The following is a 27,546-nucleotide window of genomic DNA, read 5'->3' on the forward strand; positions in this document are numbered from 1 at the left end:
TCCAAGCCTTTATTTGTTATAATTCTGATGATTATGGTTTACAGCTTATGAGAACCCCCAAATCTCAGTTTTGGGGGGCAGGAGGCGTCACAGCATGTACCCCCCCCCCCCCCCTCACCTCGGGCTTTCCCCTCCAGCATCTATCATGGGCAGACGGGAACACAAGTGGCAGGCAGGAACACATACCTCCATCCACCGCAGAGGTCCGAGCTCTAAGTGCCTCATGCTACTTCCTGTTTAAATAGGAAGTCGCATCAGACACTTAGAGCAAGGAACCCCGGCGTTGCCCGCCGCTTGTGTTCCTGCCTGCTGCTCATGATTGATGCTGGAGGGGAGCGCTGAGGGGAGAGCCCGAGGTCCCCCCTCCCCACCGATGTGTGGCCATGCTCGCTTTCCTCTCATGCTGCGACCCCTCCCCCCCCCCAACCCCAATTGGGTGCAGGGGCTACAGACCCTATTGTTGTCCCACTGATCTCAGACCATTAGAATATTGTGAGGATGTTCAATATTCTCGGCTCAAAGTGTCAGCCTCTAATCAGCTATTTCCTCCCGAACACCTGCAAAGGGTTCCTATTCCATAGATTATTGTCACCTTTTAAGTTGAATTGCTGAAATAAACAGACTTTTGCACGATGTTCTAATTTATCACGTTTCACCTGTAATGTTTTCTGTAGTTCCACTCTTAGTTGTTTGGATATCTGTGCTTTTACCATCTGAGCATTGTTAAAGAGAACCCGAGGCGGACTTGCTAAATCTTAATAGGATACAGAGGCATGTTCTGTCACAATGACACTCCCCTGTGTCGTTATGGTGCTGCCGCCAGTCCCCCTGGGCTCTGCTGCCCCGCCCTGAAAAATAGCGCCATGCTAGGGACACTCTGCTTGCCGCTAGCCTTCTGTTTACCTGGCATGTGTCAATCGCCGTGCTCCTCCCCTCACCTCCACCATTGCATGGCTCCCGCCTCTGTCCTCTCGCTCCCCGCCTTGATAATATACCTCCAATCGGAAGCTAAGCCACGACCTGGAAGTACATCCTGGGTCGTGGTTTAGCTTCCGATTGGAGGAAGCTTACGGAGGCGGGAGCCATACAATGGCGGAGGCGAGGGGAGGAGCACGGTGATTGACACATGCCAGGTAAACAGAAGGCTAGCGGCAAGCAGATTGTCGTTAGCCTGGCGCTATTTTTCAGGGCGGGGCAGCAGAGCCCAGGGGGACTGGCGGCAGCACAATAACGACACAGGGGCGTGTCATTGTGCACAGAACATGCCTCTGTGTCTAATTAAGATTTAACAAATCCGCCTCGGGTTCTCTTTAAAGGTAATATCTAGGCTATTAAAAAAAAAGTACTAACAAGAAAACTTACAGGATATCAACCAATTCAATTCATTGAGCTCGTCTCACCCTAAAGATTGAAAACCACTATTACAAAACATAAGGGAGCCTAGAGCATCAATTAAATATAGCATAATTTATTCATCATATCTGCGTACAAAAAACCAATGACACAATAACATTCCCACCCATAAAACCACTGTGGTTAGCTAAATGTAAACCTGTAACATGTATAAAGTAATTGCAGTCCTGGAGTGCACTCCTAAGTCCAGCGCTGAATAATATGTGTCTTCAGGCCCACTTAGTAATCCACAGATCAAATGACAGCCAGATAAGGGAGGAAGTGTATCTTCCCGTGTGCAGTTACAAGCACGCCTCTATACAGTGATGTATAAACGTGCGCATTACAGCCACATAGTATAGTGTCAAACCTCTCAAACTTTCAATAACAGCGGCATCTCGGGTCAGGGGCGTAACAATAGACCCTGCAAGGGATGCAGTCACAGGGGGGCCCAGAAACCACAGGAGGCCCCATCCTGAGAGGCTGACAACTAAGGGAAAGGAGAGAAAAAACTTTCTGCTCTCTGCACAATTGTTCTAATGACTGTAGCTGCTCAGCCACTGATAAATAATCATACAAAGTTTTGCAGACAGTCCCTATTCAGTGTTCAGCAGGGACTTGTGTACAGCGCTGTTCTGCTAGCGGAAGGGGGCCCCATCCGAAGTTTTGCAGGGGGGCCCAGTGATTTCTAGTTACACCCCTGTCTCGGGTGACAGCTTGTTTCAGCAAACTCACGTGACCTCGCACAGCGCTGTGCTTAGACCCCTCCGAAGCAGGCTGGAGACCCGCCATGTATTGCCTCATTGATTGCGGGGAGATGGAGCTTTGAAAAGCGCGCTGTCGGCTACTTAGCCGTGATCAAGGCGAGATGAAGCGCACAGAGGCACGGGGAGGACACGGCACTGCCCACCTATTCGGCGTCACTGGAGCACGTGACGCGTTTCATCCTATTGGATTTCATCAGACGTGGTTACCCTGGTTACCCTTTTATGCTGGAGGCGAGCGGGTATCCGTACAAACGTATGCATCATAGCACCTAAAAACAGTATGGCTGGTAAGGCCAGACATCTATAGGCCAGCAGGATGAATGCATTTGTTGCAAGCTATAGAAAAGCTTTTATATTCATGTCGCGATCAAGGCCCTGCGGGACAAATTGGAAAATAAAATACATGGGTTTTAATTACGGTAGCATGTATTATTTTAAAACTATAATGGACGAAAACTGAGAAATAAGGAATTTTTTCAATTTTTTTCTTAATCTTCCTGTTAAAATGGATTTATAATAAAATAATTCTTAGCAAAATGTACCACCCAAAGAAAGTCTAAATGGTGGCAGAAAAAACAAGCTATAGATCAATTCATTGTGATAAGTAGTGATAAAGTTATTGGCGAATGAATGGGAGGTGAAAGTTGCTCGGATGCATGAGGTGAAACGACACTGAAGGCTGAAGTGGTTAAAGTGGAGCTGTCAGCCATACTATCTCAGAAAAAAACACATATATAAGTACATATATACTTGTATACATATATATATATGTATTTCACTGTCCATGTTTATGGACTTTAGTGATTTTTCTATACTAAACAAAGATAAAATCCTTCTTAGGATTTTCCATTTTAACTGTGTCTATCTTGAAGCCAATCCAATCCTGATATTATTTCCTCCCTTACTGTCTGTGTATCATTGCCCGCCCCTCTTCCCAGTATTCAGACACTCCCACTCAGCTCTGCATTGTCTCAGCATGAGAAATATTGGCCAATCAGAGAGGAACAGAGGTGTGGGAGGGGAAAACAGGAGGGAAAGAGGCTTCAGCCAATCAGGATGCATTAGTTAATTCTGATGGGAAGTAAAGAAGAAAAAAAGAAAACCCAGCATGCCCTGCAACTTCCTTTGTGTGGCAGATGTACCAAATAAGAGCCAGGGAAACTGGGGAATGATCTTTTATGCACAAGAAATGTAAGTGTGATTTTTAACTTTTGGATTGCCTGGCTAGCATCCGTATTACTTGTTTACCAGATAAAAATAAAGAATTGATTTTTTATTTTATGCCCGACAGTTACACTTTAACACTGCCGGGAATTTGAATGGCAGCAGAATGATCCGCCATTCGGCTCACCCTGTGCCCAACTCAAAGGTGCGTCTTCTGAAGGCATTCAGTATTGTAGACAAAGTAACCGTTGGATTGGTTGGTAAATCCACACACCATACAATTTTGATTGGATTTATGTACAATCGATACAATCTACGATCTCCTTCAGAGATTGGGTAAGCTGCCACCACTTCTCATTAGCATGAGAAGACGCAATGCTAATTCTAGCTAAACCTGCAGGAAAAAGGGTTATTTCAGCTACCTAACTAGATGTACAACATATTAATAAAACAATGGTGGTAACGTTCTCTCCGAGAGGCAGGACTCTTTGCAGAGCATATTCAGAACAAACCCAAAAGACTGAAACAATTTTAATCAATTATTTTTATACAATACTACTAGCTGATGACCCGGCGTTGCCCGGGGATGTATTTGGCTGGTGTTGGCTCCACCCACTTTTTCTAACCCTAACACACAAATACTCAATGACCAAGTTTGTGAGCTTTGCGGTCTTTGGTATCAATAATTTGCATTGAAATGAAACAAATATGATTTGCTGTTTGTGGCTCCACCCCCTTTTCTGAATTTGAACCCCAGTCACCCAATGACCAACTGTACCAGGTTTAAGGCTTGTGCCATTAACAGTGCAAGAATGGCAGCAATGCACTATTCCCCTTGAAAATCAATAGGTGAATTTTGATTGGCTTTGGTAGGCTCCACCCACTTTACTGAATACTAATCCCAGTCACCCAACGACCAACTGTGCAAAGTTTGAGAACCTTGTCATTAATAGTGTAAGAATGGCTGCAGTTTACATTTTCCTAGTAAAATTTGTATTTGTCTCCGCCCACTTTTTGGTTATGGGAATATAAAGTATCCTATACTTTATTCCAGGTAATGTACTATGTGTGTGCCAAATTTCATTCAAATCTGTTCAGCCATTGTTGTGTGATTGAGTAACAAACATCCAAACATTTGCATTTATAATATTCATGAGATTGGGCCAGGTCACAGGGGTCCGCAGAGTGATCCGGGATGGATGGATCCAGGGTGGAGTAAGCTTGAAAAGGACCAAGAACAGTCTGTGCGTCAGACCTTTAATCCCCTCTCTCCTGGGGTGGAGATCGTTCCGAGAGCTGGGTGGATTGTAAACCAGATCCACCTACCTTATTAGGGAAGGCAGAGATAGGAAATACGTGGAATCGTTGTAATTCTGTTATTCTCTGGCAATGCATGAGACCATGAATATGACAACAGTCTCTGATTCAGCATGTTCTCTTGAATTCCTCCATATCAAACTCGGGAGGTTTACCTCCTTTTATACCAGAGAAATTCATATCTCGGTCGGTTTTTTAGAATATGTCACAACTATGATTGACATATTTTGTCCAATATCAATCTCCCTTCATTGCAAAATATTGGCATCAATCGAAATATGGGATTATGATGGAAAGACCAAAGAGAAGTAAAATAGAAGGTAAGTTTAATCTTTAATGACTAACTGTGCAAGATTTCCTTGCAAGCTTTCAGAACTTTAGGTTCCTTCTTCAGGCATGATACAGAACTGGATCAGAGATAGCATTGCACCGTTCTCATCCAGTTCTGCATCGTGCCTGAAGAAGAAACTTAAAGTAGACCCGAGGTGACAATAAACTAATGAGAAAAACAATTATATTTATCCTCCTACTCCTAAAAATGACTTTTAAGTATCCCAGGTTTATCGTTTATTTACTTTGCCTCCAGCCCCCCCCCCCCCCCCCTCACGCTCTGCTATCCCCCTTATAAACACTGCCAGGCTAGCAACACACAGATTCTCGCTAGTCGGCTGTTTGGCATTCAGGCTGCCACTCACTGCCGCTCCCCCGCCTTCTCTATAGCGCCGCTCCTTGCCTGAGTCCCTTCCCTCCCCGACTCTGTAAGATTCTGAGCTGACACAGCTGAGAGATCAAATTACAGTTGTGATTAGTCACATATCTAAATACATACAGGGTGGATTTCTCTATGTTTCCTTCTGTCTTGTGCCAGAGTTCAGGTCCACCTTAAGTATGTATACAGTATTCTGGTCTCCCCACACTCATCATTGATCCCATATATATCATGTAGGTTGAATATTCTCAGTGTTTATAGCCAATTTGTGTTGTCTTCTTCTAGAGTCCTGCTTTTGAAGGTGTCTTCCATCCTCTTCATCTCGGAATCCCATCTCAATGTGACCCAGACGACGCAATGTCAGTAGACAGGTCACCGTCCTTTTGTGAAGACCTTACAATGGGACGCCAAGACGGGAGGCATGATCTACAAGAAGATTATGTGTTCTAATTCCCATTGGAATGATCTACATGACCTTCCTACTGAGCATTCACCAGCTGAGCTACGGATGTAAATGCAACCTGTCATGGCATTATAACAAAAGATCTTCCTTTTCTTACAACACAATGTAGCTGGCCTTCTCCTCTGGCCAGTCTTACTTGTGGTGGTACAAAAGTCCAATAGAAAATCTTTCTTAACATTATATTAAAGAACTGGTCAGATCGACTGTCTTCTTGGTCTGTTACGGATCAGCCTCGTTTCTTCTTCCCAAGCAAACAGCTGTTTTGGAAATGTCTTCTACTTTTCGAAGCTGAAGGACTATCTTCCAGCTAGTTTAGAAAGTACCTTCACAATATTTTCCTTTTTAGAAAAAGACTTGAAAGAGCTTCCGCAAGAATGGGTTCCAGATGACTACACGTTTTTTTTCCCAGGAAGGCTACAGTGGCCTCTATAAAGACTGGACAACCAAAGTCAAATTCAGCATGTCCACCTACACCTGAGCCCCGGGGGTTTCTTTGGGGGATAGTCCTGCACAGAAGTAGGTTGTAGTACTGTGTACTGAAAGGTCTTTGATGGAAAACTCTTGCAGTCTGATTCAGTCTTTCCTTCTTGGAGACCTGGGAGGGTCCCGATGAGAGGCATGGGATTTCATTTGTGACGTCGCCAGCTATCAGACTGAGTCAATTTGGGCTGGTTGGCTGAGGTCACTTTATGCAGATGTGGTGTCCAGTGAGATGGCTGTGGGATGAACTTTCCAGTGTGAGACTCCTCAAGGTAAGTCCAAGGATTTATCTGTGAATGTTATGTGTATAATTCTGTTTCACCACTATCAACAAGACTATCAACAAGATCCTCCAGCAATAGCGGCAGAGATTCCAAAGTGCGCCCCCCGAATTGTGCTGCTCCAGTATTGCACCAATATAGGTAGCAAATGCGCCTCGAGTATTAGGAACATCTCTGCCCAGTATATCAAGTATAAATGTGCCCATAGTATTAGGTAGGTCTCTTCTCCGGTATAGGTAGCCACACACGCCCAAAGTATTAGGTAGACCCCCCCACCACAGGTAGCCACACATGCCTCCAGTAATTGGTAGGTCCCCCCTTCCCCGGTATATGTGGCCAGATGTGCCCCCAGTATTAGGTAGCTTCCCTCCAAGTATAGATAGCCAGATGTGCCCTGCAGGATTAGGTACCATCCCATTTGCAGAGCAGTGAGGAGCGGAAGGCGCAGATACAACTCACCTGTCTGCATGGCTTCTCCACGTCGCACAGTTCAGGGTCTCCTCTTTGACTCCTCCAGTAGTGCAATAATGAGAGGTGCAACTAGAGGGCATCAGAGAGGAAACACTAAACTTTTGCCAAATGGAGATTGGAGAAGACATGCTGAAGTTTCTGACGGGGCTGACAGGTGAGTTGTCCCTCACTTTCTGCTCCGCACCACTCTGCATATGGCCGGGCGAGGGGTGGAGGCTTTCGGGAAGGCATAGTTGTGCCCTTTAGGCTCTGCGCCCAGAAGCTGGTGCCTTCATAGCCTCTCCATCGACCTAGATCTACAACCAACGTAGCGCTCTATTTGAACAAAGATAATAAAAAGTACTTTGTTAGCAATGCTATACCTGACAGGGGCGTAACTAGAAATCACTGGGCCCCCCTGCGAATATTTGGATGGGCCCCCCCCCCCATAGGTGCCAAATAATCGTAATGGGGCAGCGTTTCACTGTAAATTAATTGTAAAGTGGGCAGCACCAGTCACCAGAAAATAGTAACGTGAGCAGCAGTCACCAGAAAATTGTAACGTGGGCAGCATTCACCAGAAAATCGTAATGTGGGCAGAGTTCACCAGAAAATTGTAACATGGACAGCATTCACCAGACAATCGTAACTTGGGCAGTGTTCACCAGAAAATCGTAATGTGGGCCAGAAAATCGTAATGTGGGCAGCGTTCACCAGAAAATCGTAACGTGGACAGCATTCACCAGACAATCGTAACGTTGGCAGTGTTCACCAGAAAATCGTAATGTGGGCCAGAAAATCGCAATGTGGGCAGCAGTCACCAGAAAATCGCCATGTGGGCAGCAGTCACCAGAAAATTGCAATGTGGGCATCAGTCACCAGAAAATCCTAATGTGGGCAGCAGTCACCAGAATATCGTAATGTGGGCAGCAGTCACCAGAAAATTGCAATGTGGGCATCAGTCACCAGAAAATCCTAATGTGGGCAGCAGTCACCAGAATATCGTAATGTGGGCAGCAGTCACCAGAAAATCCTAATGTGGGCAGCAGTCAGTCACCAGAATGTCGTAATGTGGGCAGCAGACACCAGAAAATCCTAATGTGGGCAGCAGTCACCAGAAAATCCTTATGTGGGCAGCAGTCACCAGAAAATCCTTATGTGGGCAGCAGTCACCAGAAAATCGCAATGTGGGCAGCAGTCACCAGAAAATCCTAATGTGGGCAGCATACACCAGAAAATCGTAATGTGGGCAGCAGACACCAGAAAATCGCAATGTGGGCAGCAGACACCTGAAAATCGCAATGTGGGCAGCAGACACCTGAAAATCGTAATGTGGGCAGCAGACCCTGAAAATCGTAATGAGGGCAGAAGACACCTGAAAATTGCAATGTGGGCAGCAGTGACCAGAAAATCGCAATGTGGGCAGCAGTGACCAGAAAATCGTAATGTGGGCAGCAGACACCTGAAAATCGCAATGTGGGCAGCAGACACCTGAAAATCGTAATGTGGGCAGCAGACACCAGAAAATCGCAATGTGGGCAGCAGACACCAGAAAATCATAATGTGGGCAGCAGACACCTGAAAATCGTAATGTGGGCAGCAGACACCTGAAAATCGTAATGTGGGCAGCAGACACCTGAAAATCGTAATGTGGGCAGCAGACACCTGAAAATCGTAATGTGGGCAGCAGTGACCAGAAAATCGCAATGTGGGCAGCAGACACCTGAAAATCGTAATGTGGGCAGCAGACACCAGAAAATCATAATGTGGGCAGCAGACACCAGAAAATCATAATGTGGGCAGCAGACACCTGAAAATCGTAATGTGGGCAGCAGACACCTGAAAATCGTAATGTGGGCAGCAGTGACCAGAAAATCGCAATGTGGGCAGCAGACACCTGAAAATCGTAATGTGGGCAGCAGACACCAGAAAATCATAATGTGGGCAGCAGACACCAGAAAATCGCAATGTGGGCAGCAGTGACCAGAAAATCGCAATGTGGGCAGCAGACACCAGAAAATCACAATGTGGGCAGCAGTGACCAGAAAATTACAATGTGGGCAGCAGACACTAGAAAAAAAAAATGCACCTGTGAAAAAAAAACAATTCACTTACCTGACCTGACAGAAGTCTTCTCCTCTCCCGGCATCTGGCTCGCAGCTCCCCGAGTCCTCCTGCAGCACATCTCCCGCGCTGACAGGCAGAGTGCAGGGCTACGGCAAGATGGCTGCCGAAGCCCTGTACTAGAGACACAAATAGTCTCCAGTGTAGGGCTTCTTCGGCGGCCATCTTGCCGTAGCCCTGCTCTGCCTGCCGGAGACTATGCAGGCTGCTGGAGCGGAGCTGCGGGGAATGAACTGGCGCAGCGTCTATTAGACGCTGCGGCCAGTTGAGCACCTTGCTGGGGGGTTCAGAGCAGCGCTCCCCCCACGCACAGTGAGCGGGCCCCAGAGCAGCCCCGGGCGGCAGGGCCCCCCTGCAGCTGAGAGAGTCGCATCCCCGGTAGGTACGCCGGTGGTGACAGCCTTTCCTCCTCCGGGCCCCTGACTTGCTAGGGGCCCCCCTGCAACTGCAGGGGCTGCAGGGTCTATTCCTACGCCCCTGATACCTGAACTAGGAAGGAGCTCTTTCTGGCTTAAAGTTACCCCAGTTATTTCTACCATGGATTCCCCTAGGTGTGGAGATGTAGAGACTCTGCACCATGTTGGCATAATTGCATTTCACAACTTCTTCAGATTGGTTGGCAGCACATTCAGCACAAACCACCATCAACATGGCCTGCTGACACCAGGCAGATTGGATCCATGGGTTTACACTGTTGTAATCCAATTCTGACCCCACCACCTAAAGCCTCAGCAAAAAACAATCCAGTTTCATCAAACCAGGCTAGGCTCTTCCAGTCTTCAGCTGTCCAGTTTTGGTGCCCCTGTGCCCACCGCATGGCATCCTTGGCTTTTGTGCTCTTGGTTGACAGGAGCAGAACCCGATGTGGTGTGGGTCATTGTACATTTAGAGATGCTTGTCAGCTCCCCATGGTGGCTGTCTGAGTTATTGTAGCCTTCCTGTCAACTCCAACAGATCTTGCCATTCTCTTCTCACCATCGTCGCCAACAAGACATTCCTGTCCACAGAACAGTGACTCTTGTGTTTATTGGTACTACTATGAGCTAAACCAATCTGAAACGAAGATAACAAAATTAAATGACATACTGTATAAACTGTGTAAAAGCACTCACTTCAGATACTCCTCCGGCTGTTTGTTGCCTTCAGAGTCTCTCCTGTTCCCTTAGTTTGTTTTCATTTATAACTGGCAGGGCAGTCTAAATCCTCTCTGCAGGAAGCGCCTGTGGTCGTGCACGAGCACGTGTGAACTGGGCATGCATGAGTTCTGACCCAAGAACATAATGACCTGCACCTGAGTGTGAAGGAAACTTGTGCACATTCCCTGCCTCTTCATCTCCCGATTGCCAGATCCAGCTGTTGGTAGCCGCCCACCGCTAGGTGCAACTCTGTGCAGCAGGATGAATGTTCGGCAGGCTAACTGTTACTGCCACCCTGCTGCCCACAGCCCGCCCCTTGCTTTCCTGGTGCCCTAGGCCATGGCCTTGTGACCTTGCCTGAAATCCAGCCGGGGGGCTGTTTAAGGATTAGGCACCAACGGCGGGTGGTTAAGGGTTAGGCACCAACAGGGGGTGGTTAAGGGTTAGGCACCACCAGGGGGCATTTAGGGGTTAGGCACCATATGTGAGAAGGTTTAAGGGTTAGAAATCACCAGGGGGGTGTTAAGGGTAAGGCACAGGTAGAGGGAGGGTTAGGGTTAGGTATTGGTAGAAGGAGGGTTAGGGGTCAGCCATCGGTAGAGGGAGGGGTCTATGTGAGAGTAGCGGGGAGATATTTAACCACTTCGCATCCAGACCTTGTTTTCCCCTTATTGACCAGAGCAGTTTTGACGCTTTAGCGGTGTCCCTGTTTAATCACCAATAACTTAATCTGTATTAGTGCCACATAAATGATCTATATATCTTTTTTTTCAAGAAAAACTAAGCTTTCATTGGGGGGTATTTGGTCCCAAGTAAAATGTTCCTCTCTATGCATGTTAATGGGAAAAAGGGGGGAAAATAAAAAAATGTCACTATTTCTCAATTTTGACCAATTTCTGTTTAAAAATAAAAAGTGCGATTGACATAAAAACTGTGCCACCAGTTAAAGTCGCCCCAGTATAGATATCCAGATGTGTCCCCAGTATCACCCCCCCCCCCCAGTATAGCCAGATGTGTCCCCAATATTAGCCCCCCCCCCCCCCCAGCATAGCCAGATGTGTCCCATGTCTTCCACCCCCAGAATAGATTGACAGATGCACCCCCAGGAATAGTGCCCCTCTTTATAGCCAGGTGTGTCCCCAGATCAGGATTACACCCTTTATGGCCAGATGTACCCCCAGGATTAGCGCTGCCCCCCATTATAGCCAAACGTGCCCCCAGTATTAAGTTATGGGCCCCCCCAGGTGCCCAGATGTGCAAAATTTGTAAACCCCCCTCCCCTTGGTTCCTCAGATGCCCCCCAGTAAACATGTATACCCCCCTTTGCATATCCCCCTCCCCTCCCCCCAAGAAACTATAGCCAGATGCCCCCCCCCCCATCAGGCAGCCCCCTCCGTGCACATATAGTTAATAAAAAGGCACAAGCAAGCAGCCACACTCACCTATCTCGGTCCTGCGACTATCCTGAAGCCTGATCCTCCGATCCCCGCTCTGCAGTCAGCCGCATATTGCCGGTAACCCGGGTCCCGGCTTGATGACGTCATCAAGCCGGGACCCGGGTTACCAGCAATATGCGGCTGACTGCAGAGCAGGGATCGGAGGATCAGCCTTCAGGATAGTCGCAGGAACGAGGTAGGTGAGTGTGGCTGCTTGCTTGTGCCTTTTTATTAACTATATGTGCGCCGAGGGGGACAGGTGAAGGATCGCTGCAGTTCACTACTGCAGCGATCATTTATGGGAGGGGGGTATACTAATTGGCCAAAAGGGAACATGTTCCCTTCCACCAATTAGTATTGCAGCTGACAGTGCCGGAGGGTGCACTCTAAAGAGCACCCGACTGTGCACAGCAGGGCTGCAGCCAGGTCAGTATATCTACGTCGCTGTGGCTTGGAGGATGCCACAGCTGACGTAGATATACTGTAGTGGAGGGGAAAGTGGTTAAGGTCTCTTTTACAGTAGGACGTTGCGTTTTGATGCAACATTAAAGTTGCAACGCAAATTACAACGCAATGCCCCAAAGAAGTCGCAACGCAACTTAATGCCCTGTGACGGTTGCATACAGTAGAGCATACAGGCAATGAAAAGTATGCTTCCAAGTCATTACTGAGCATGTGCAAACAGTCCAACGCAGCTAATAACGTGTATAACGCAGAGCATGCAGCACTTTCACTTAACGTGCAGCGTTAGTCGCCAACGCAACGTGTGCACTGTGAATGGGGTATTGACTTTTTATTGCAGTGAGTTATTCTGCGTTAAAGAGACACTGAAGCGAGACTAAATCTCGCTTCAGGTCTTATATATAGCAGGGGCACGTGTGCCCCTGCTAAAACGCCGCTATCCCGCGGCTTAACGGGGGTCCCTTCACCCCCAACCCACCCCCCGCAAATGTTGGTCGGAAAATGGTCGCTGGAGATATCCTTCCTGGAGGCAAGGGCTAACGGCTGCAGCCCTGCCTCCCAGCGCGTCTATCAGACGCGCATCGCCGCCTCTCCCCCGCCCCTCTCAGTGAAGGAAGACTGAGAGGGGCGGGGGAGAGGCGGAGATACGCGTCTGACAGACGCGCATGGGGCAGGGCTGCGGCGGTTAGCCCTGCCCCAACCAGGAAGCGCTCCCCCGCTGCACGGAGGGGGTTTGGGGGGACAGGGACCCCCGTTAAGCAGCGCTATAGCGGCGTTTTAGCAGGGGCACGCATGCCCCTGCTAGCTATGAGGTCTGAAGCGAGATCTATTCTCGCTTCAGACTCTCTTTAAATGTTGTTTTAACGCGCGACTTTAACGTTGCACTGTGAAAGAGGCCTTACACTTGGGAGACAGCCAGGCACGAGGTGGAGGTGGCGGCACGGGGTGATTCCGGATAGATGTCATGATATATTTCATGCTGGAATAGGGATCTATTGGGAATTGGTTTGCGATGTATGAGCTGGCATCAGATCTCTCTCTGATCAGAAAAAGATCTTTCTCATGGTCAGTCTGTTCCCACATGGCTAGAAGTATGGGCATGTAAATGAGGTCCCTGAACTGTATCTGCATGAAATAATGCAGGCTTTCTCAACCAGGTAGTGGTGGTCAGAAATTTCGCATCGAAATTTGCATTTATGTATCGTAATCGTAATGCGAAATTTCAGGGAAAATCGTAATGAATTTCATATGTAACAGTAATATTTCATAATTTCGCGTAATTTTCATGCAATTTCGTGAAATTTTGTGCCGTCTTACTTGCTATTGCTACCAAAATTGCTACATATGTTAAGGATATAATAGAAGGATATTGGGTTCAAGTCACAAAAAGAATTTTTCAAAAAGACCTTGTAGTTTTTGAGAAAAGCGATTTTAAATATGCAAAGAAAAATGTTTTCTTTAAAGGGAACCATAGATGAAAAAGAAAAAAGATTTTATACATACCTGGGGCTTCCTCCAGCCCCATACGCTCAGATCGCTCCCATGCCGCAATCCACCGCTCCCGCATCTAGGAGAACCGGGACCTCGCTCTGCCGCCAGTCGGAGCCAGTCTAAGCGTAGCAGAGGTGCGCTCTTTGGGTATCTCTGCAGCAGTGTATGGAGAGATACGTAGAGGGCGCACTTCTCCTGTGTAGCCTGGCTCAGATGACGTCAGCGTTGGGAGACGGTTCTTATAGCTGCGGGCAGCGGTGGATGGCGGCTTGGGATCGATCCGAGCGTATGGGCCCCAGGTATGTATAACCTCTTTTACATTTTCCCGTCTAGGTTCATCTCTGGTTCCCTTTAAACTAATTTTTTTGTTTAAAAAACATTTTTTCTTTGCATTTTTAAAATCGATTTTCTCAAAAACTACAAGGTCTTTTTGGAAAATTATTTTTTTGACTTGTACCCACTATTCTGCTTAACATATATAGCCATTTTGGTGTCACTACCATGTATGGGCGGGCTTTGCTATTCACTGCCAAAGTCGGCACGAAATTACACAAAAATTACGCGAAATTTTAGGCAAAATTACGAATCACTATACAAATTCAACTGAGTTCATAAACCGTAATTACGTAGAAGTGTAGCCATAGGTGTGAAAATTTACGCGAAATTTTGCGTCAACGTAATTAGCTGATTATGATCATCAGTGCAACCAGGGTTCCATGAGTACTCTGCAGGGATTCCCTGGCATTTCCCCCATTATCAGGGACATGTAACACAGCACATTATAATAGGGGTTACTTGTGAGGAAACGCGGAAAAGCCGCCGCAAAGGCTCAGAGTGAGGCGGCTGTTTCCGCGTCTAACATGGCGGCACAACGCGGAGAAACCGCCGCATGCCGCATGGACAGAGCGGTGGAGTCCGCGTTGGAGGCGGCAGATTGCACGCATGGCAGAGCAGCTGACATTGCGGCCGGACGCGGGGAAACCGCCGCTCGCTTAGAGAGCGGGGCGGCAATCCCCACGCTTGAATCAATGGTTGCATTGCAAGACATTTCTGGTGTGGCTGGGACTGCTAGTCCACACAAATTCAGAAGGACACGCGTGCGCTGAGAGGCAGAGCTTATATGACAGCCAGAAAAGGGTCAGCTGACCAGGCTGGTCAGCTGACATTTTCACCACCTTCCATTGGTCCAGCACTTAGGGGAGGCGCTGGAGAGCGCTTTGCTATATATACTGGGTGCTGGTCATTCTCTGGTTGTCTGCCGTTGCGATCACAACTTGGTAGCACTCAGACCTTGTCTGTATCTGTGTTCTAGCATAGGTTCCAAAGGTGTTGACATCAAGGCGTTCACACCTTAGCATTAGGAACATTGAATTGTATTATTTGTTATGACCTTCTGCCTGCCTGACTATTCCTCTGAACTCTGATCTTGTACCTTGCTATTTCTGATATCCTGTTGCCAAACTCTGCTCGTTCCTGGACTCTGTATTTGTATCCTGATTCTGTACTGTGTTATTTCTGATATCCTGTTGCCAAACTCTGCTAGTTCCTGGACTCTGTATTTGCATCCTGATTCTGTACCTTATCTGTCTGTGTGTTACGACCTGGCTTGCCGACCTCGAGAACTGGCCTTACTGTTAGAGGCAGTTCCCAGACCTGTTAGTGACACCCTCCCTCTCGGGTGTCACTCACGCTCTGACCTTCCTACCTTCAGCCTGGCTCCTCCCTCCTGGAGAGTCTAGGCCATAGGTAGGAATATACTTCTGGTGAAGTACTCAAAGTATACTGTTACATCTATACACTCACTTGTTCTCCCTGGTGTCCAGAGGTTAGTAGATATATCTGATTATCGGTGATACTGCAGATCACCAATAATCGGGTATATTCTGTATTCCTGGTGAGACTGCAGTTCACCGGTAATCAGATCCTCTCTGTGTTACACCGATCGTTACAGAACGGCAGACCAAAAATGCAAATGGACGCACACACTGACCGTCTGGGCGCACTTGCCACTTCGGTGGAAAACATCAATCAAGTGCTGGGTAGTCACAAGACTATGATTAAAGCCTTGTCTGGTTCTTTACAAACCCTCCAGACAGCAGTGGATGAGGTGCGATCCCCTCCTAGCTCTGATATACGTTTGCCTGTACCCGAGAAATTTTCTGGTGACAGATCTGACTTCCGAAATTCTAAAAGTAGAGTGTTATCGTACTTTGAGTTAAGACCCCGATCTTCTGGAAATATGACCCAAAGGGTCACGTTTATTAAGACTTTGTTATCAGGCGATTCACCAGACGTGGATGTACAGTTTGCCCACCGGGGATTTGGCCCTCTCTTCTGTGGATGAATTTTTTAAAGCCATGGCAGTAATTTACGACGACCCAGACCTTGCCGCGACCTCTGAGCGGAAGCTCAAGCTCTTGCGTCAAGGCAGGGGTCCGGTCGAAGATTACGCAGCCGAATTTAGGAGGTGGTCAGTTTCAGCCAGGTGGGACACCTATGCCCTATTAGATTGTTTCTTATCAGGGTTGTCAGATGAGGTTTCAGATCTCATATTAAGTCTGCCTGAACCTAAGACAGTCGATGAGGCCATTTCATCGGCCATTCGAGTCAACCGCAGACTGCGTTATCAGAAACAGACCCGGGGTAGTAGTCATGTAAGAATGGTGTCCTACGCTGCGCCTCCAGTAACTCCACCTACTCCTGTCTCGGCTCCACCCGAACCAATGCAAATTGGTCGGTCGAAACTATCCCAAGTGGAGCGAAGACGCAGGATGTCTGAGCGGCTGTGTCTTTACTGCGCAGAGGGGGGTCATAGAGTACGCAATTGTCCTAACAAGCCGGGAAACACTATCGCCTAGGAGTTGTAGGGGGAAGCACCCTAGGCACGCGGCTTTTACCCCTAGAAGATAAACGGTTACTCCTTTCCTGTACAGTCACATGGGAAGATAAAACTGAGGTTTCTGAGGCTTTTATTGATTCAGGCTCTGCAGCTAATTTTATGGATTTTGAATTTGCTAAGAAATTGGGTATCCCGTTCACCCCAGTGAAGCCACCCATTCAGGTTACGGCAGTAGATGACTCCCCCCTGCAAAGTGATCATCCGCTATCTCAGACACCAGAGGTGGAAGTCACTATAGGGGTGTTACATAAGGAGAAGCTACAGTTTTTTGTGTTACACATGACCACCTCCACAGTCATCCTTGGCATGCCATGGCTGCACTTACACTCTCCACAGATTAATTAGGCTACCGGTCAGTTAACCAGCTGGTCAACTCACTGTTTCCAGCAGTGTTTAGGGAGAGTGACACTGGGCCAGACCAAGATCCAGTTGGAGGGGGTACCAGCACAATATTCCGAGTATTCTGATGTGTTCTGTCCCAAGGCTGCAGATATGTTACCTCCACATCGCCCCTTTGATTGCCCCATCGATCTCCGATCGGGTTGTATGCCCCCTGGGGGCCATCTTTACAATTTGTCTGGTCCAGAGAAGATGGCCATGCAGGAATACATTCGTGAAAATTTAGCCAAGGGGTTCATTCGCCCTTCTCGGTCACCTGCTGGCGCAGGTTTCTTTTTTGTTAAGAAAAAAGACAGAGGCCTGCGGCCTTGCATTGATTACCGGGGCCTGAATAAAATCAGAGTAAAAAATCGCTACCCTTTGCCCTTGATAGATGACTTGTTTACACAGATAACCGACGCTAAGATCTTTTCAAAATTGGATTTACGGGGTGCATACAACCAGGTGCGGATTAGAAAGGGCGATGAATGGAAGACGGCCTTTAACACGCCCGACGGGCATTACGAGTACCTGGTGATGCCCTTCGGGCTGTGTAACGCCCCGGCCGTCTTTCAGGAACTGATTAATGAGGTATTCAGGGAGGTATTAGGCAAGTTTGTGTTGGTATACCTAGATGATATACTTATCTTTTCTAACAACCTCTCCGAGCACAGGACACATGTCAAGTTTGTATTGGATAAACTGAGAATAAACATGCTTTACGCCAAATTGGAGAAATGCATCTTCGAGGTAACATCTGTCACCTTTTTATTGTACATTATTTCCACCTCGGGCCTGTCTATGGATCCTGCCAAGGTCTCTGCTGTGTTGGAATGGCCTCAACCAGTGGGGTTAAAATCTCTTCAGAGATTCTTAGGCTTTGCCAATTACTATAGAAGGTTCATAAAGGGGTACTCCACTGTTATTGCACCCCTCACCTGTCTCACTAAGAAAGGGGCAGATACTACCCACTGGTCTCCAGAAGCTCTGCATGCACTTTGAAAGATTTGTTTTGCTCTGCACCCATCCTGAGACACGTTGATACTTCCTATCCCTTTATTGTTGAGGTGGACTCCTCAGAGGTCGGGGTAGGGGCTGTGCTGTCCCAGCGGTCAGGGTTCCAGGGCAGATTACACCCATGTGCCTACTTTTCTTGTAGGTTCTCTCCGGCAGAGAGAAACTACGATATAGACAACAGGGAGCTCCTGGCCATCAAATTGGCCTTTGAAGAGTGGCGTCATTGGTTGGAAGGAGCAGAACATACGATTACAGTTTACACTGACCACAAAAATTTAGAATACATCGAGGGAGCCAAAAGATTACGCCCCCGTCAGGCTCGATGGTCATTGTTCTTTTCGAGATTCAGATTTATAATTACGTACACCCCCAGGGAGCAAAAACATTAAGGTAGATGCCCTGTCTAGATGCTTTGAGCCAGAGACAGCACAGCCCTCCCCCCCAGAGACCATTGTCCCCCAGAAACTGGTACTAGCTACAACTGAGACTTGGGAAGATTGGACAGAGACTTTAGGTCCTTTTCAGCAAGACATACCGGAGGGGAAGCCCAAAGGGGTTATGTTCATCCCACTGCCATTTCGCCTTCAGATTTTGCAGATGTTCCATTCACACAGGAATGCAGGACACCCTGGGGCCTCCAGAACACAGGACCTTGTAGCCAGGTGCGCTTGGTGGCCGTCTCTAGCAGCCGATTGCAAAGAGTTTGTTAGAGAATGTGTGGTATGTGCGAGGAGTAAGCCCTCCCGACTGGCATCTGTGGGAAGATTGCAGCCCTTGCCCACCCCGAGTGAGCCATGGACCCACTTATCCATGGATTTTGTGGGTGAGCTCCCCAAGTCTGAGGGCATGTCGGTCATTTGGGTGGTAGTCGACTGTTTTAGTAAAATGGCCCATTTTGTGCCCTTGAAAGGACTCCCCTCGGCCCAGGAATTAGCCGATTTGTTCATCATCCACGTTTTTCGATTGCATGGCATTCCGGAAAACATCGTGTCAGATAGGGGAGTCCAATTTGTTTCCAGATTTTGGAGGGCATTCTGTCGCCAAATGGGCATGGAACTGTCATTTTCATTGGGCTACCACCCACAGACCAATGGTCAGACGGAAAGAGTCAACCAATCATTGGAACAGTTTTTAAGGTGTTACGTTGCAGAAGCGCAAAATGATTAGGTCAAGTTTTTACCCTTCGCAGAATTTGCGCACAATAATTTAAAAAGTTCCTCTTCAGGATTTTGTCCATTCCAGGTAGTGAACAGGGAAGTTGCCTAAATTCTCCCCATTGCCAGTCGCCTCCACTCCGTTTCCAGCTCTGGAGGCCTGGCAAAGGTCATTTAAAGATATATGGTGGATGGTGAAAGATAATTTGGAGAAGGCGTTTCAAAGTCAAAAAGGTCAAGAGACGTTCATTGGAGTGGAGGTTTTTGCCAGGAGATTTAGTCTGGGTGTCCACACGTCACTTGACCTTGAAACAGCCCTCAGCTAAGTTGGGGCCCAGGTATGTGGGTCCATTCCCAGTGACTAGAAAGATCAACGATGTCACTTATGCCATTGACCTCCCTGCCTGTATGCGCGGCGTGAGATCTTTTCACGTGTCCCTGCTTAAGCCAGCAGTTCATGTGGGTCCCACTCCTCCTCCTCCGGTGATGATAGATGACCAACCTGAGTACGAAGTAGAGAAGATTTTAGACTCTCGCATAGTTCAGAACTCGGTACAATATCTGGTTCATTGGAAAGGGTATGGTGTTGAGGAGAGATCATGGGTACCTGAGTGTCGCATGCATGCGGACAAATTGAGAAGGGAGTTCCATGCGTCGCATCCTGAGAAGCCTGGTAGGAGCTGTCCGGAGTCCACTCCTCGGGGGGGGGGGGGGGGGGAGGCACTGTGAGGAAACGCGGAAAAGCCGCCGCAAAGGCTCAGAGTGAGGCGGCTGTTTCCGCGTCTAACATGGCGGCACAACGCGGAGAAACCGCCGCATGCCGCATGGACAGAGCGGTGGAGTCCGTGTTGGAGGCGGCAGATTGCACGCATGGCAGAGCAGCTGACATTGCGGCCGGACGCGGGGAAACCGCCGCTCGCTTAGAGAGCGGGGCGGTGGTCCCCACGCTTGAATCAATGGTTGCATTGCAAGACATGTCTGGTGTGGCTGGGACTGCTAGTCCACACAGATTCAGAAGGACGCGCGTGCGCTGAGAGGCAGAGCTTATATGACAGCCAGAAAAGGGTCAGCTGACCAGGCTGGTCAACTGACATTTTCACCACCTGCCATTGGTCCAGCACTTAGGGAGGAGCTGGAGAGCGCTTTACTATATATACTGGGTGCTGGACATTCTCTGGTTGTCTGCCGTTGCGATCACAACGTGGTAGCACTCAGACCTTGTCTGTATCTGTGTTCTAGCATAGGTTCCAAAGGTGTTGACATCAAGGCGTTCACACCTTAGCATTAGGAACATTGAATTGTATTATTTGTTATGACCTTCTGCCTGCCTGACTATTCCTCTGAACTCTGATTCTGTACCTTGCTATTTCTGATATCCTGTTGCCAGACTCTGCTCGTTCCTGGACTCTGTATTTGTATCCTGATTCTGTACCTTGCTATTTCTGATATCCTGTTGCCAAAACTCTGCTCGTTCCCAGACTCTGTATTTGTATCCTGATTCTGTACCTTATCTGTCTGTGTGTTACGACCTGGCTTGCCGACCTCGAGAACTGGCCTTACTGTTAGAGGCAGTTCCCAGACCTGTTAGTGACACCCTCCCTCTCGGATGTCACTCACGCTCTGTCCTTCCTACCCTCAGCCTAGCTCCTCCCCCCTGGAGAGTCTAGGCCTTAGGAAGGAACATACTTCTGGTGAAGTACTCAAAGTATACTGTTGCATCTAACACTCACTTGTTCTCCCTTGTGTCCAGAGGTTAGTAGATATATCTGATTATCGGTGATACTGCAGATCACCAATAATCGGGTATATTCTGTATTCCTGGTGAGACTGCAGTTCACCGGTAATCAGATCCTCTCTGTGTTACACCGATCGTTACATTACTGTAACAAGAAACATTACATTGGTGGTCAGAATAATAATGAGCACATTAATAAAAAGCCCTAGGATAAGCAGACAGTATAATGAGGGGCAGTGTAATCAGGGTAGTGACATAAACAGCCACACCTACTTTTATAGACCACGCCTCCTGCAAAATAAATGCAGGGGTTCCTTGAGATCCAAAAGTTACTTGCAGGCAGGGGCGGCGCCAGGGGGGTGCAAGGGGGTGCTCGAGCACCCCCTAGAATTGTCCAAGCACCCCCAAAGCATCCCCTGGAGTGAACTGACTTCAGGCGTCTAAAAGACGCCAAGTCAGTTCACACAGCGGCAGCACGGAGCAGCAGGCAGGGCTACGGTAAGATGGCCGCCCGGAGCCCTGTTCTGCAGACTTCGAGTCTGCAGTGCATGGCTTCGGGCGGCCATTTTCCCGTAGCCCTGCTCTCTGCATGCAGGCAGGAAGTCTCGTCGTGACGTCGGGAAGGAAGAGGATCGTGGGCGCGCGGGCGCTGCGCGCCACAATGAGGTCGGGACTCGGGACAGGAGGTCGGGAAAGAAGGTCTTCTGGCTGTAGGTGAGTAAATGGGTTTTTCTTTTCTTTTTCAGGTGATGCTGATTGTGCATATTGGGGTCATATCTGCTACGAATTGTGCATATTGGGGTCATATCTGCTACGGATTGTGCATATTGGGGTCATTTCTGCTACCGATTGTGCATATTGGGGTCATTTCTGCTACCGATTGTGCATATTGGGGTCATTTCTGCTACTGATTGTGCATATTGGGGTCATTTCTGCTACCGATTGTGCATATTGGGGTCATTTCTGCTACCGATTGTGCATATTGAGGTCATTTCTGCTACCGATTGTGCATATTGGGGTCATTTCTGCTACCGATTGTGCATATTGGGGTCATTTCTGCTACCGATTGTGCATATTGGGGTCATATCTGCTACGGATTGTGCATATTGGAGTCATATCTGCTACCGATTGTGCATATTGGGGTCATATCTGCTACCGATTGTGCATATTGGGGTCATATCTGCTACCGATTGTGCATATTGGGGTCATATCTGCTACGGATTGTGCATATTGGGGTCATATCTGCTACCGATTGTGCATATTGGGGTCATATCTGCTACCGATTGTGCATATTAGGGTCATATCTGCTACCGATTGTGCATATTGGGGTCATATCTGCTACCGATTGTGCATATTGGGGTCATATCTGCTACCGATTGTGCATATTGGGGTCATATCTGCTACCGATTGTGCATATTGGGGTCATATCTGCTACCGATTGTGCATATTGGAGCCATATCTGATAACGATTGTGCATATTGGGGTCATTGGACGTGTTTTTTGTTAAAATCTGCTCACATTACGTGTATTTTCTTGAGAAAACCTGCACAATTATGTGAATTTTCTGGGAAAAGGGTCACCAAATCTTGGGCCCTCTGTCTTTGCGTTGCACTTTTAAAGGGAACCCGAGGTGAGAATAATATTGAGGCTGCCATATTTATCTCCCTTTAAGCAATACCAGTTGCCTGGCTGCCGTGCTGGTCCTCTGCCTCTTATTCTTTCAACCATAGACCCTGAACAAGCATGCAGCAGGTCAGGAGTTTCTGACAATATTGTCAGAACTGACAAGATTAGCTGCATGGCTTGTTTCTGGTGTAATTCAGTTCACTACTACAGCCAAATAGATCAGCAGGGCTGCCAGGCAACTAGTATTGTTTAAAAGGAAATAAATATGGCAGCCACCATATCACTCTCACCCTGGGTTCACTTTAAATTACAGTTAGCCCCGCCCTCATCCGGGCATGGCCACGCCCATTTTTTCGCCACGGCGCGCTTCGCGCGCCACAGGTTGTAGCCACACCCATTTTTTGCCGCAGGTCGTCAGCTCCCCCGGAAATTGGTCCAGCACCTGCATAGCACCCCCTAAAAAAATTTCCTGGAGCCGCCACTGCTTGCAGGGTTCCTCCAGGGTAAAAAGGTTGAGAAAGGCTGATATAGTGCATTGTGTTGCTGTGAGTCGGATCATCCACAAAGGGTAACCTAGGCAGTTGCCTAGGATCTGCAGAAAGTCTTGGGGCCTAGTGTAAGATAGCCACTGCCACACCTTACTAAAAAATACCCCACCCCATTTCTACTCATACTTGGACGATTAGATAACCACACAATACACAATGCCACTCTACGTATCATGTGCAGTGAGTGTGTAAACCACACAAAATTGTGATTCAGGTTTGCGGTGAACACTATAATGGTTCCTGTCAGACCCAACAACCCCCCTCCCCCCCCCCCCCCCCCCCCCTTATCCAGATATCCAGAAAGGCTGTCAGGCACCATAAAAGCACTGAAAAGGTCACAGCAACCAACCTGGTAGAAAGCTCCTCTGATTTTCTGCCTTCTCGTGGCTTTCAAATGTCATTCTTAGTTTACTGGATAAGCTCTGATATTAGCTGGAGACAAGATATAAAAATAACTTCAGTGTAAACAGTGAGTCCTCCAGGGATGGTGAGAGCTGGAGGCTGGAGATAAGACGCTTCTCCAAGTGCTGCCTGATAAATGTTTCCACGTTCATTCCAATGCCCATCGTGTCAAATCAACATGTGAAAACCCAGCCTGCTGGTCCTCCTGGGCCGGCATTGCGCCTCACAGCAACCTCACAGGAAGAGGAAAGGTGGATCCAGCGCGGGTGGGCACCACGCACCCTAGCTTATTAGTGTTTGCTGCTTCGGTTTTGGGCCTGATTGGCTAGCAGCTGGGATTCCTGGGCAAGGGCTGCATGCTGAAGCTAGGAGGCAAGTATCAGTTTCCATACTGATACCTAACCCTAACCTCACCCTTAATGTTATTAAAGCAAACATGGATTGGCCGGAGGACAAATAGTTACATACTTACCTAGGTAGAGGGAAGTCCAGAGGCTTCTCCCTTCCTCCTCAACACCACCGCTGCCATTGGTCATGACACCCTGACAGTTCACTGCCGCGCTCCCCTTTATGAACAAGCACGGCCGTACTGCACCTGCATAAGTGGCCAAATGCCTTGGCTTACACAGGCTCACTCATACACAGGGGGAAGAGCGACCACAAGAACCTATCCAACATGCTCTGATATGTTCAAAGGGTCCTTGCAAGGTGAACAACCTGCCCAGGGGCTTCCCTCTACCTATGTAATTATCTAACTTTTTGTCCGTGGCCAGTTAAGGTTCAATTTAAAAATATGGCAGGCCATTAGGCTATGACTATGGTAGGATTAGATTGTGAACTCCACTGAGGACAGTCAGTGACATGACTATGTACTCTGTAAAAAGCTGCAAAAGATGTCAGTGCTATATAAAAACATAATAATAATATGGCAGGCCATTAGACTATGACTATGGTAGGGTTAGATTGTGAGCTCCTCTGAGGACAGTCAGTGACATGACTATGTACTCTGTAAAGTGCTGCAGGAGAGGTCAGTGCTATATAAATACATAATAATAGTAATATGGTAGGACATTAGACTATGACTATGGTAGGGTTAGATTGTGAGCTCCTCTGAGGACAGTCAGTGACATGACTATGCACTCTGTAATGTGCTGCAGAAGATGTCAGTGCTATATAAATACATAATAATATGTCAGGACATCAGACTATGACTATGGTAGGGATTAGATTGTGAGTTCCTCTAGGGACAGTCGGTGACATGACTATGTCTCTGTACAGTGCTGCAGAAGTTGTCAGTGCTATATAAATACATAATAATAATATGGTAGCAGTGATGCTCTCATACCCCTTTTTATTATTCGAGTTTGGTCGAATTCGAATAGTAAATTATTCGAATTCGGTCGAATATTCGAGTCGAATATTTTTTACTATTCGATTCGACCTCGGACTTCGAGCTTACTATTCGAGTCGGTATTCGAGCTCATTATTCGAGCTGACTATTCGAATTGGCCTTAAATAGCTTCCAACACTTGTTTTGAAGGTGAATGATGCAAGAAACATCTTTTTTTCCAAGTAACAACAGCAAGTGATTATGTGGGGATGTTCCTTTTAAAAAAAAAGGTGGAAAGAGAAGAGAAGTTGTGTCCAAAATTCTGTTCAGTAGTGTATATACTTCTTCTTCTTCGGTATCTTCTATATCTTCTTCTTCTTCTTCTTCATTTTCTTCTTCTTCTATATCTTCTTCTTCTTCATCTTCTTCTTCTTCATCTTCTTCTTCTTCATCTTCTTCTTCTTCATCTTCTTCTTCTTCTTCATCTTCTTCTTCTTCTTCATCTTCTTCTTCATCTTCTTTTTCATCTTCTTCATCTTCATCATCATCATCTTCTTCTTCTTCTTCTTCTTCTTCTTCTTCTTCTTCTTCTTCTTCTTCTTCTTCTTCTTCTTCTTCTCCTTCTTCTTCTTTTTCTATATCTTCTTCTTCTTCTATATCGTCTTCTTCTTTTTCTATATCTTCTTCTTCTTCTATATCGTCTTCTTCTTCTTCACTTATTTCTCTTTTATATATATATTTTTTTAAAGAAACGCAGCTATTTTTGAGCGTAATAAATAGCTGGTGGCGCACGCATGTTGGAAGCGCCATTGTATGTGCTCCCTGGCAGTGGAAACACACAGACAGCAGGAGGTAAATTCAGCAGCAGCAGCAGGAGGAGGAGGATGATTGTGTGGCAGCAGGCAGTCAATGAGGCAGGCAGCGAGACATAATAGGCTGTGGTACCTAGCGGTGGTACCAGGCCGTAAATACACAGCATGAGGTTCCAGACAGCGGTCGTGAAGCCCACATCATGTCCAATACACAACTGGGACAACACAGTTTTCAACCCGGACACCTCTAAAAATAATATCACAAAGTATTAATAAAAAGTATATATATTTTTTTGTTTTTTTAAAGAAATTCAGCTATTTTTGAGCGTAACAAATAGCTGGTGGCGCATGGTGGAAGCGCCATTGTATGTGCTCCCTGGCAGTGGAAACACACAGACAGCAGGAGGTAAATTCAGCAGCAGGAGGAGGAGGATGAGTGTGTGGCAGCAGGCAGTCAATGAGGCAGGCAGCGTGACATAATAGCCCTGGTACCTAGCGGTGATACCAAGGCTGCAAATAAACACAACAGGAGGTCCCAGACAGCGGTCGTGCAGCCCACATCGTGTCCAATACACAACTGGGACAACACAGTTTTCAACCCGGGCACCTCAGAAAAATTAAACCTTTTTTTTTTTAATGGTTTTTTTGTTTTGTTTTCACAGCAAATTACACAGATATAGCTATTGTTGGACGTAATAGCTGGTGGCAGAGTGGCAGCAGAAGGTAAAATCTGTGTACCCTTGGCAGTGGGAAACACAGACAGACAGCAGCAGCAGCAGGAGGAATGGAGGAGTAGTGTGAGTGTGGCAGCAGGTAGGTAGGCAGCGTGACATAATACCCCTGGTACCTAGCGTTGATACCAGGGCTGTAAATAAACACAACAGGAGGTCCCAGACAGCGGTCGTGCAGCCCACATCGTGTCCAATACACAACTGGGACAACACAGTTTTCAACCCGGGCACCTCAGAAAAATTAAACCTTTTTTTTTAATGGTTTACTTTTTTTTTTTTTACAGCAAATTACACAGATATAGCTATTGTTTGACGTAATAGCTGGTGGCAGAGCGGCAGCAGAAGGTAAATCTGTGTACCCTGGCAGTGGGAAACACAGACAGACAGACAGACAGACAGACAGACAGCAGAAGGGCAGTACACAGCAGCCCACTGTAGATGTAAAATGTGTGGCTGCAGGTGACGTAATAGTCAAAGTGAACCAGGCTGGCTTAGTGAGCAGGAGCCAGGAGGTGGTAAAGGGTGGTAAGGCACATTAACGATGGTTCTTCCGGCAGCCAGTTCATGTCCCCCTCTCGCCGACAACAGGGGCCAGGAACTCGCCTTCCACCCACGCCTGGTTCATCTTGAGAAACGTCAGTCTGTCCACAGACTTGTGAGACAGACGTGAGCGTTTCTCGGTGACCACGCCACCAGCTGCACTGAAGCAGCGCTCGGACAGCACGCTGGAAGGGGGGCAGGACAGCACTTCCAGGGCGTACTGCGCCAGCTCGCTCCAGATCTCCAGGCGCTTGACCCAATACTCCATGGGATCAACAGGGACATCGCTGTCAAGCCCGCTGTAGGACCCCATGTAGTCAGCCACCATGCGGGTCAGGCGCTGGCTGTGACCGGAGGAGGATGCTGCTGCATGCACCTCTTCTCTAGTCACTGCTGCCGGAGCCTCTACAGTCCTGTAGAGCTCGTTGCTGAGAGACAGCAGGTCTGTGGGGCGCTTGCTGCTGGATGCAGGCACCTGCTGCTGCCTCTGTGCTGGCTGGACAGTGGGGGTGGAAGGCTGGGGGAAGACTTCCTCCAAGCGCTCAACAAGGGCCTGCTGCAAGCTCCTTATTTGTTGCGCTGGGTCTCCTCCTGCAGGCGGCAGGAACTGGCTCAACTTCCCCTTGAGGCGTGGGTCCAACATCATGCTGATCCAGATGTCCTCCCTCTGCTTCATCTGGATCACCCTGGGGTCCTTGCGCA

At 47.7% G+C, this 27,546-nt stretch overlaps 1 protein-coding gene across 3 annotated transcripts in view; it reads left to right on the forward strand.

Moving 5' to 3' along the window:
- Positions 1-27,546, forward strand: part of NYAP1 (neuronal tyrosine phosphorylated phosphoinositide-3-kinase adaptor 1) — a 218,979-nt gene that overhangs the window by 142,181 nt on the left and 49,252 nt on the right. For all 3 annotated transcript variants that reach the window (XM_068273880.1, XM_068273879.1, XM_068273882.1), the window contains exon 2: positions 5,635-6,564. The gene's annotated coding sequence lies outside the window, so the exon portion shown is untranslated. The remainder of the gene's footprint in view (positions 1-5,634; positions 6,565-27,546) is intronic.

Source organism: Hyperolius riggenbachi, chromosome 3, assembly GCF_040937935.1.
Source record: "Hyperolius riggenbachi isolate aHypRig1 chromosome 3, aHypRig1.pri, whole genome shotgun sequence".
Classification (NCBI taxonomy): domain Eukaryota; kingdom Metazoa; phylum Chordata; class Amphibia; order Anura; family Hyperoliidae; genus Hyperolius; species Hyperolius riggenbachi.